The sequence below is a fragment of the Dama dama genome, unplaced genomic scaffold, assembly GCF_033118175.1.
Source record: "Dama dama isolate Ldn47 unplaced genomic scaffold, ASM3311817v1 ptg000088l, whole genome shotgun sequence".
Taxonomy (NCBI): Eukaryota; Metazoa; Chordata; class Mammalia; order Artiodactyla; family Cervidae; genus Dama; species Dama dama.
In genome coordinates this window covers 1,612,825-1,620,730 of record NW_026870905.1, presented here as the reverse complement: position 1 = coordinate 1,620,730, position 7,906 = coordinate 1,612,825, and positions in this window count along the sequence as shown.

Genomic DNA, 7,906 nt, shown 5'->3' with positions numbered 1-7,906 from the left:
ATATATGGGGATCATGAAACGGTCTGAAAAATAGGAGGAGCATGAAACGGTGTTCAAAATCATGAAGAGCCTGAAAAGTTCTGAAAAGTATGAAGAGCTTCAAAAGGTGTCAAAAATATGAGGAGCATGAAACGGTCTGAAAAATAGGAGGAGCATGAAGCGGTTTTGAAAAACATGAAGAACCTGAAAAGGTGTGAAAAATATGAAGAGCTTCAAAAGGTGTCAAAAATATGAGGAGCATGAACGGTCTGAAAAATTGGAGGAGCATGAAGCAGTGTTGAAAAACATGAAGAGCCTGAAAATGTGTGACAAATATGAAGAGCTTCAAAAGGTGTCAAAAATATGAGGGGCATGAAACGGTCTGAAAAATTGGAAGAGCAAGAAACGGAGTTCAAAAACATGAAGAGCCAGAAGAGATGTGAAAAATATGAAGAGCTACAAAATTTGTCAAAAATATGAGGAGCATGAACCGTCTGAAAAATAGGAGGAGCATGAAGCGGTGTTGAAAAACATGAAGAGCCTGAAAGGTGTGAAAAATATGAAGAGCTTCAAAACATGTCAAAAATATGAGGAGCATGAAACGGTCTGAAAAATAGGAGGAGCATGAATCGGTATTCAAAAACATGAAGAGCCTGAAAAGATTTGAAAAATATGAAGAGCTTCAAAAGGTGTCAAAAATATGACGAGCATGAAACGGTCTGAAGAATAGGAGGAGAATGAAGTGGTGTAGAAAAACATGAAGACCCGGAAAATGAGTGAAAAATATGAAGAGCTTCAATAGGTTTCAAAAATATGAGGAGCATGAAACGGTTTGAAAAATAGGAAGAGCATGAAACGGTGTTAAAAAACATGAAGAGCTTCAAAAGGTGTGAAACCTATGAAGAGCTTCAAAAGGTGTCAAAAATATGAGGATCATGAAACGGTCTGAACAATAGGAGGAGCATGAAGTTGTGTTGAAGAACATGTAGAAACTGAAAAGGTGTAAAAAATATGAACAGCTTGAAAAGGTGTCAAAAATATGAGGAGCGTGAATGGTCTGAAAAATAGGAGGAGCATGAATCGGTGTTGAAAAACATGAAGAGCCTGAAAATGTGCGAAAAATATGAAGAGCTTCAAAAGGTGTGAAAAATATGAGGAGAATGAAACGGTTTGAAATATTGGAGGAGCAAGAAACGGAGGTCAAAAACATGAAGAGCCAGAAAAGGTGTGAAAAATATGAAGAGCTTCAAAAGATGGGAAATACATGAGGAGCATTAAACGGTGTTCAAAAACATGAAGAGCCTGAAAAGGTGTGAAAAATATGAAGAGCTTCAAAAGATGTGAAATACATGAGGAGCATTAAACGGTCTGAAAAATACGAGGAGCATGAAGCGCTGTTCAAAAACATGAAGAGCAAGAAAAGGTGTGAAAAATATGAAGAGCTTCAAAAGGTGTGAAATGCATGAGGAGCATGAAACGGTCTGAAAAAAAGGAGGAGCATGAAGTGGTGTTGAAAAACATGAAAAGCCTGAAAAGGTGTGAAAAATATGAAGAGCTTCAAAAGGTGTCAGAAATTTGAGGAGCATGAAACGGTCTGAAAAATAGGAGGAGCATGAAGCGGTGTTCAAAACATGAAGAGCCTTAGAGATGTGAAAAATATGAAGAGCGTCAAAAGGTGTCAAATATATGGGGATCATGAAACGGTCTGAAAAATAGGAGGAGCATGAAACGGTCTTCAAAATCATGAAGAGCCTGAAAAGTTCTGAAAAGTATGAAGAGCTCAAAAGGTGTGAAAAATATAAGGAGCATGAAACGTTCTGAGAAATAGGAGGAGCATGAAGCGCTGTTGAAAAACATGAAGAGCCTGAAAAGGTGTGAAAGATATGAAGAGTTTCAAAAGGTGTCAAAAATATGAGTAGCATGAAACAGTCTGAAAATTAGGAAGAACATGAAGTGGTGTTCAAAAACATGAAGAGCCTGAAAAGGAGTGAAAAATATGAAGAGCTCCAAAGGTGTCAAAAATATGACGAGCCTGAAACAGTCTGAAAATTAAGAAGAGCATGAAGTGGTGTTCAAAAACAGGAAGAGCCTGAAAGGGGGTGAAAAATATGAAGAGCTTGAAAAGTTGTCAAAAATACGAGGAGCATGTAACGGTCTGAAAAACAGGGGGAGCATGAAGTGATGTTGAAAACATGAAGAGCCTGAAAACGTGTGAAAAATATGAAGAGCTTCAAAAATATGAAAAAATATGAAAAGATTCAAAAGGTGTGAAAAATATGAAGAGCTTCAAAAGATGTCAAAAATGAGATGAGCATGAAACGGTCTGAAAAATAGGAGGAGCATGAAGCGCTGTAGAAAATCATGAAGAGCCTGAAAAGGTGTGAAAAATAGGCCGAGCTTCAAAAGGTGTCAAAAATATGACGAGAATGAAACGGTCTGAAAAATACGAGGAGCATGAAGTGGTGTTGAAAAACATGAAGAGCCGAAAAGGTGTGAAAAATATGAAGAGCTTCAAAAGGTGTCAAAAATATGAGGAGCATGAAACGGTCTGAAAAATAGGAGAAGAATGAAGTGGTGTTGAAAAACATGAAGAGCCTGAAAAGGTGTGAAAAACATGAAGAGCTTCAAAAGGTGTCAAAAATATGAGGAGCATGAAACGGTCTGAAAAATAGGAGGAGCAAGAAGCGGTTTTGAAAAACATGAAGAACCTGAAAAGGTGTGAAAAATATGAAGAGCTTCAAATGGTGTCAAAAATATGAGGAGCATGAACGGTCTGAAAAATTGGAGGAGCATGAAGCAGTGTTGAAAAACATGAAGAGCCTGAAAATGTGTGACAAATATGAAGAGCTTCAAAAGGTGTCAAAAATATGAGGGGCATGAAACGGTCTGAAAAATTGGAAGAGCAAAAAACGGAGCTCAAAAACATGAAGAGCCAGAAGAGATGTGAAAAATATGAAGAGCTACAAAAGTTGTCAAAAATATGAGGAGCATGAACCGTCTGAAAAATAGGAGGACCATGAAGCGGTGTTGAAAAACATGAAGAGCCTGAAAAGGTGTGAAAAATATGAAGAGCTTCAAAAGGTGTCAAAAATATGAGGAGCATGAAACGGTCTGAAAAATAGTAGGAGCAAGAAATGGTGTTCAAAAACACAAAGAGCCAGAAAAGGTGTCAAAAATATGAAGAGCTTCAAAAATGGGAAATACATGAGGAGCATTAAACGGTGTTCAAAAACATGAAGAGCCTGAAAAGGTGTGAAAAATATGAAGAGCTTCAAAAGATGGGAAATACATGAGGAGCATTAAACGGTGTTCAAAAACATGAAGAGCCTGAAAAGGTGTGAAAAATATGAAGAGCTTCAAAAGATGTGAAATACATGAGGAGCATTAAACGGAGTTCAAAAACATGAAGAGCCAGAAGAGATGTGAAAAATATGAAGAGCTACAAAAGTTGTCAAAAATATGAGGAGCATGAAACGTCTGAAAAATAGGAGGAGCATGAATCGGTATTCAAAAACATGAAGAGCCTGAAAAGATTTGAAAAATATGAAGAGATTCAAAAGGTGTCAAAAATATGACGAGCATGAAACGGTCTGAAGAATAGGAGGAGAATGAAGTGGTGTAGAAAAACATGAAGACCCGGAAAATGAGTGAAACATATGAAGAGCTTCAATAGGTTTGAAAAATATGAGGAGCATGAAACGGTTTGAAAAATAGGAAGAACATGAAACGGTGTTAAAAAACATGAAGAGTTTCAAAAGGTGTGAAACATATGAAGAGCTTCAAAAGGTGTCAAAAATATGAGGATCATGAAACGGTCTGAACAATAGGAGGAGCATGAAGTTGTGTTGAAGAACATGTAGAAACTGAAAAGGTGTGAAAAATATGAACAGCTTGAAAAGGTGTCAAAAATATGAGGAGCATGAAACGGTCTGAAAAATTGGAGGAGCATGAAGCAGTGTTCAAAAACATGAAGAGCCTGAAAATGTGTGACAAATATGAAGAGCTTCAAAAGGTGTCAAAAATATGAGGGGCATGAAACGGTCTGAAATATTGGAAGAGCAAGAAACGGAGTTCAAAAACATGAAGAGCCAGAAGAGATGTGAAAAATATGAAGAGCTACAAAAGTTGTCAAAAATATGAGGAGCATGAACCGTCTGAAAAATAGGAGGAGCATGAAGCGGTGTTGAAAAACATGAAGAGCCTGAAAAGGTGTGAAAAATATGAAGAGCTTCAAAAGGTGTCAAAAATATGAGGAGCATGAAACGGTCTGAAAAATAGTAGGAACAAGAAATGGTGTTCAAAAACACAAAGAGCCTGAAAAGGTGTGAAAAATATGAAGAGCTTCAAAAATGGGAAATACATGAGGAGCATTAAACGGTGTTCAAAAACATGAAGGGCCTGAAAAGGTGTGAAAAATATGAAGTGCTTCAAAAGATGGGAAATACATGAGGAGCATTAAACGGTCTGAAAAATACGAGGAGCATGAAGCGCTGTTCAAAAACATGAAGAGCCAGAAAAGGTGTGAAAAATATGAAGAGCTTCAAAAGGTGTGAAATGCATGAGGAGCATGAAACGGTATGAAAAAAAGGAGGAGCATGAAGTGGTGTTGAAAAACATGAGGAGCCTGAAAAGGTGTGATAAATATGAAGAGCTTAAAAAGGTGTCAGAAATTTGAGGAGCATGAAACGGTCTGAAAATTAGGAGGAGCATGATGCGGTGTTCAAAACATGAAGAGCCTTAAAAGATGTGAAAAATATGAAGAGCGTCAAAAGGTGTCAAATATATGGGGATCATGAAACGGTCTGAAAAATAGGAGGAGCATGAAACGGTGTTCAAAATCATGAAGAGCCTGAAAAATTCTGAAACGTATGAATAGCTTCAAAAGGTGTGAAAACTATAAGGAGCATGAAACGTTCTGAAAAATAGGAGGAGCATGAAGCGCTGTTGAAAAACATGAAGAGCCTGAAAAGGTGTGAAAGATATGAAGAGTTTCAAAAGGTGTCAAAAATATGAGTAGCATGAAACAGTCTGAAAATTAGGAAGAGGATGAAGTGGTGTTCAAAAACATGAAGAGACTGAAAAGGAGTGAAAAATATGAAGAGCTACAAAGGTGTCAAAAATATGACGAGCATGAAACAGTCTGAAAATTAGGAAGAGCATGAAGTGGTGTTCAAAAACAGGAAGACCCTGAAAAGGGGTGAAAAATATGAAGAGCTTGAAAAGTTGTCAAAAATACGAGGAGCATGTAACGGTCTGAAAAACAGGGGGAGCATGAAGTGATGTTGAAAACATGAAGAGCCTGAAAACGTGTGAAAAATATGAAGAGCTTCAAAAATATGAAAAATATGAAAAGATTCAAAAGGTGTGGAAAATACGAAGAGCTTCAAAAGATATGAAATACATGAGGAGCATGAAACTGTCTGAAAAATAGGAGGAGCATGAAGCGCTGTTCAAAAACATGAAGGGCCTGAAATGTTGTGAAATATATGAAGAGCATCAAAAGGTGTCAAAAATATGAGGAGCATGAAACGGTCTGAAAAATAGGAGGATCATGAAGCGATGTTGAAAAACCTGAAGGGCCTGAAATGGTGCGAAAAATATGAATAGTTTAAAAACGTTTGAAAATATGAAGACCTTCAAAACGAGTCAAAAAAATGAGGAGCATGAAACGGTCTGAAAAATAGGAGGAGCATGAAGTGGTGTTGAAAAACAAGAAGAGGATGAAAAGGAGTGAAATATATGAAGAGCTTCAAAAGATGTCAAAAATATGAGGAGCATGAAACGGTTTGAAAAATATGAGGAGCATAAAACTGTGTTCAAAAACATGAAGAGCCTGAAATGGTGTGAAAAATAGGAAGAGCTTCAAAAGGTGTGAAGTATATGAGGAGCATGAAACGGTCTGAAAAATAGGAGGATCATGAAGCGATGTTGAAAAACCTGAAGGGCCTGAAATGTTGTGAAATATATGAAGAGCATCAAAAGGTGTCAAAAATATGAGGAGCATGAAACGGTCTGAAAAATAGGAGGAGCATGAAGCTGTGTTGAAAAAACATGAAGAGCCTGAAAAGGTGTGAAAAATAAAGAGCTTCAAAAGGTGTCAAAAATATGTGGAGCATGTAACGGTTTGAAAAATAGGAGGAGCATGAAGCGATGTTCAAAAACATGAAGATCCTGAAAAGGTGTGGAAAATACAAAGAGCTTCAAAAGATGTGAAATACATGAGGAGCATGAAACTGTCTGAAAAATAGGAGGAGCATGAAGCGCTGTTCAAAAACATGAAGAGCTTGAAAAGGTGTAAAATATATGAAGAGCTACAAAAGGTGTGAAATACATGAGGAGCATGAAACGGTGTATAAAATAGGAGGAGCATGAAGCGGTGTTCAAAAACATGAAGAGCCTGAAACGTTGTGAAAAATATGAACAGCTTCAAAAGATGTGAAATACATTAGGAGCATGAAACTGTCTGAAAAATAGGAGGAGCATGAGACGGTGTTGAAAAAAGTGAAGAGCCTGAAAAGGTGTGAAAAATATGAAGAGCTTCAAAAGGTATGAAAAATATGAGGAGCATGAAACGGTCTGAAAAAGAGAAGGAGCATGAAGCGGTGTTGAAAAATATGAAGAGCCTGAAAAGGTGTGAAAAATATGAAGAGCTTCAAAAGGTGTGAAATACATGAGGAGCATGAAACGGTCTGAAAAATAGGAGGATCATGAAGCGGTGTTGAAAAATATGAAGAGCCTGAAAAGGTGTGAAAAATATGAAGAGCTTCAAAAGCTTTCAAAAATATGAGGAGCATGAAACGGTCTGAAAAATAGGAGCAGCATGAAGTGGTGTTGAAAAACATGCAAAGCCTGAAAAGGTGTGAAAAATATGAAGAGCTTCAAAAGCTTTCAAAAATATGAGGAGCATGAAACGGTCTGAAAAATAGGAGCAGCATGAAGCGGTGTTGAAAAACATGAGGAGCCTGAAAAGGTGTGAAAAATACGAAGAGCTTCAAAAGGTGTGAAATATATGAAGAGCTTCAAAAGGTGTCAAAAATATGAGTAGCATGAAACGGTCTGAAAAACAGGAGAAGCATGAAGCGGTGTTGAAAAACATGAGGAGCCTGAAAACGTGTGAAAAATATGAAGAGCTTCAAAAATATGAAAAATATGAAGAGATTCAAAAGGTGTGAAAAATATGAAGAGCTTCAAAAATGTCAAAAATGAGATGAGCATGAAACGGTCTGAAGAAAAGGAGGAGCATGAAGCGGAGTTCACAAAAATGAAGAGCCTGAAAAGGTGGAAAATATATGAAGAGCTTGAAAAGGTGTCAAAAATTTGAGGAGCATGAAACAGTCTGAAAAATAGGAGGAGCATGAATTGGTTTTGAAAAACATGAAGAGCCTGAAAACATGCAAAATATATGAAGCGCTTCAAAAGGTGTCAAAAATATGAGGAGCATGAAACGGTCTGAAAAATGTGAGGAGCATGAACTGGTGTTGAAAAACATGAAGAGCCTGAAAAGGTGTGAAAAATATGAAGAGCTTCAAAATGTGTGAAAAATATGAGGAGCATGAAACGTTCTGAAAAATAGGAGGATCATGAAACGTTGTTCAAAAACATGAAGAGCTTGAAAAGGTGTGAAAAATATGAAGAGCCTCAAAACGTGTCAAAAATATGAGGAGTATGAAACGGTCTGGAAAATAGCAGGAGCATGAAGCGGTGTTGAAAAAGATGAAGAGCCTGAAAACGTGTGAAAAATATGAAGAGTTTCAATAGGTGTGAAAAATGTGAAGAGATTCAAAATGTGTCAAAAATGACATGAGCATGAGAGGGTCTGAAAAATACGAGAGGCATGAAGCGGTGTTGAAAATCATGAAGAGCCTGAAAAGGTGTTAAAAATATGAAGAGCCTCAAAAGGTGTGAAATACATGAGGAGCATGAAACG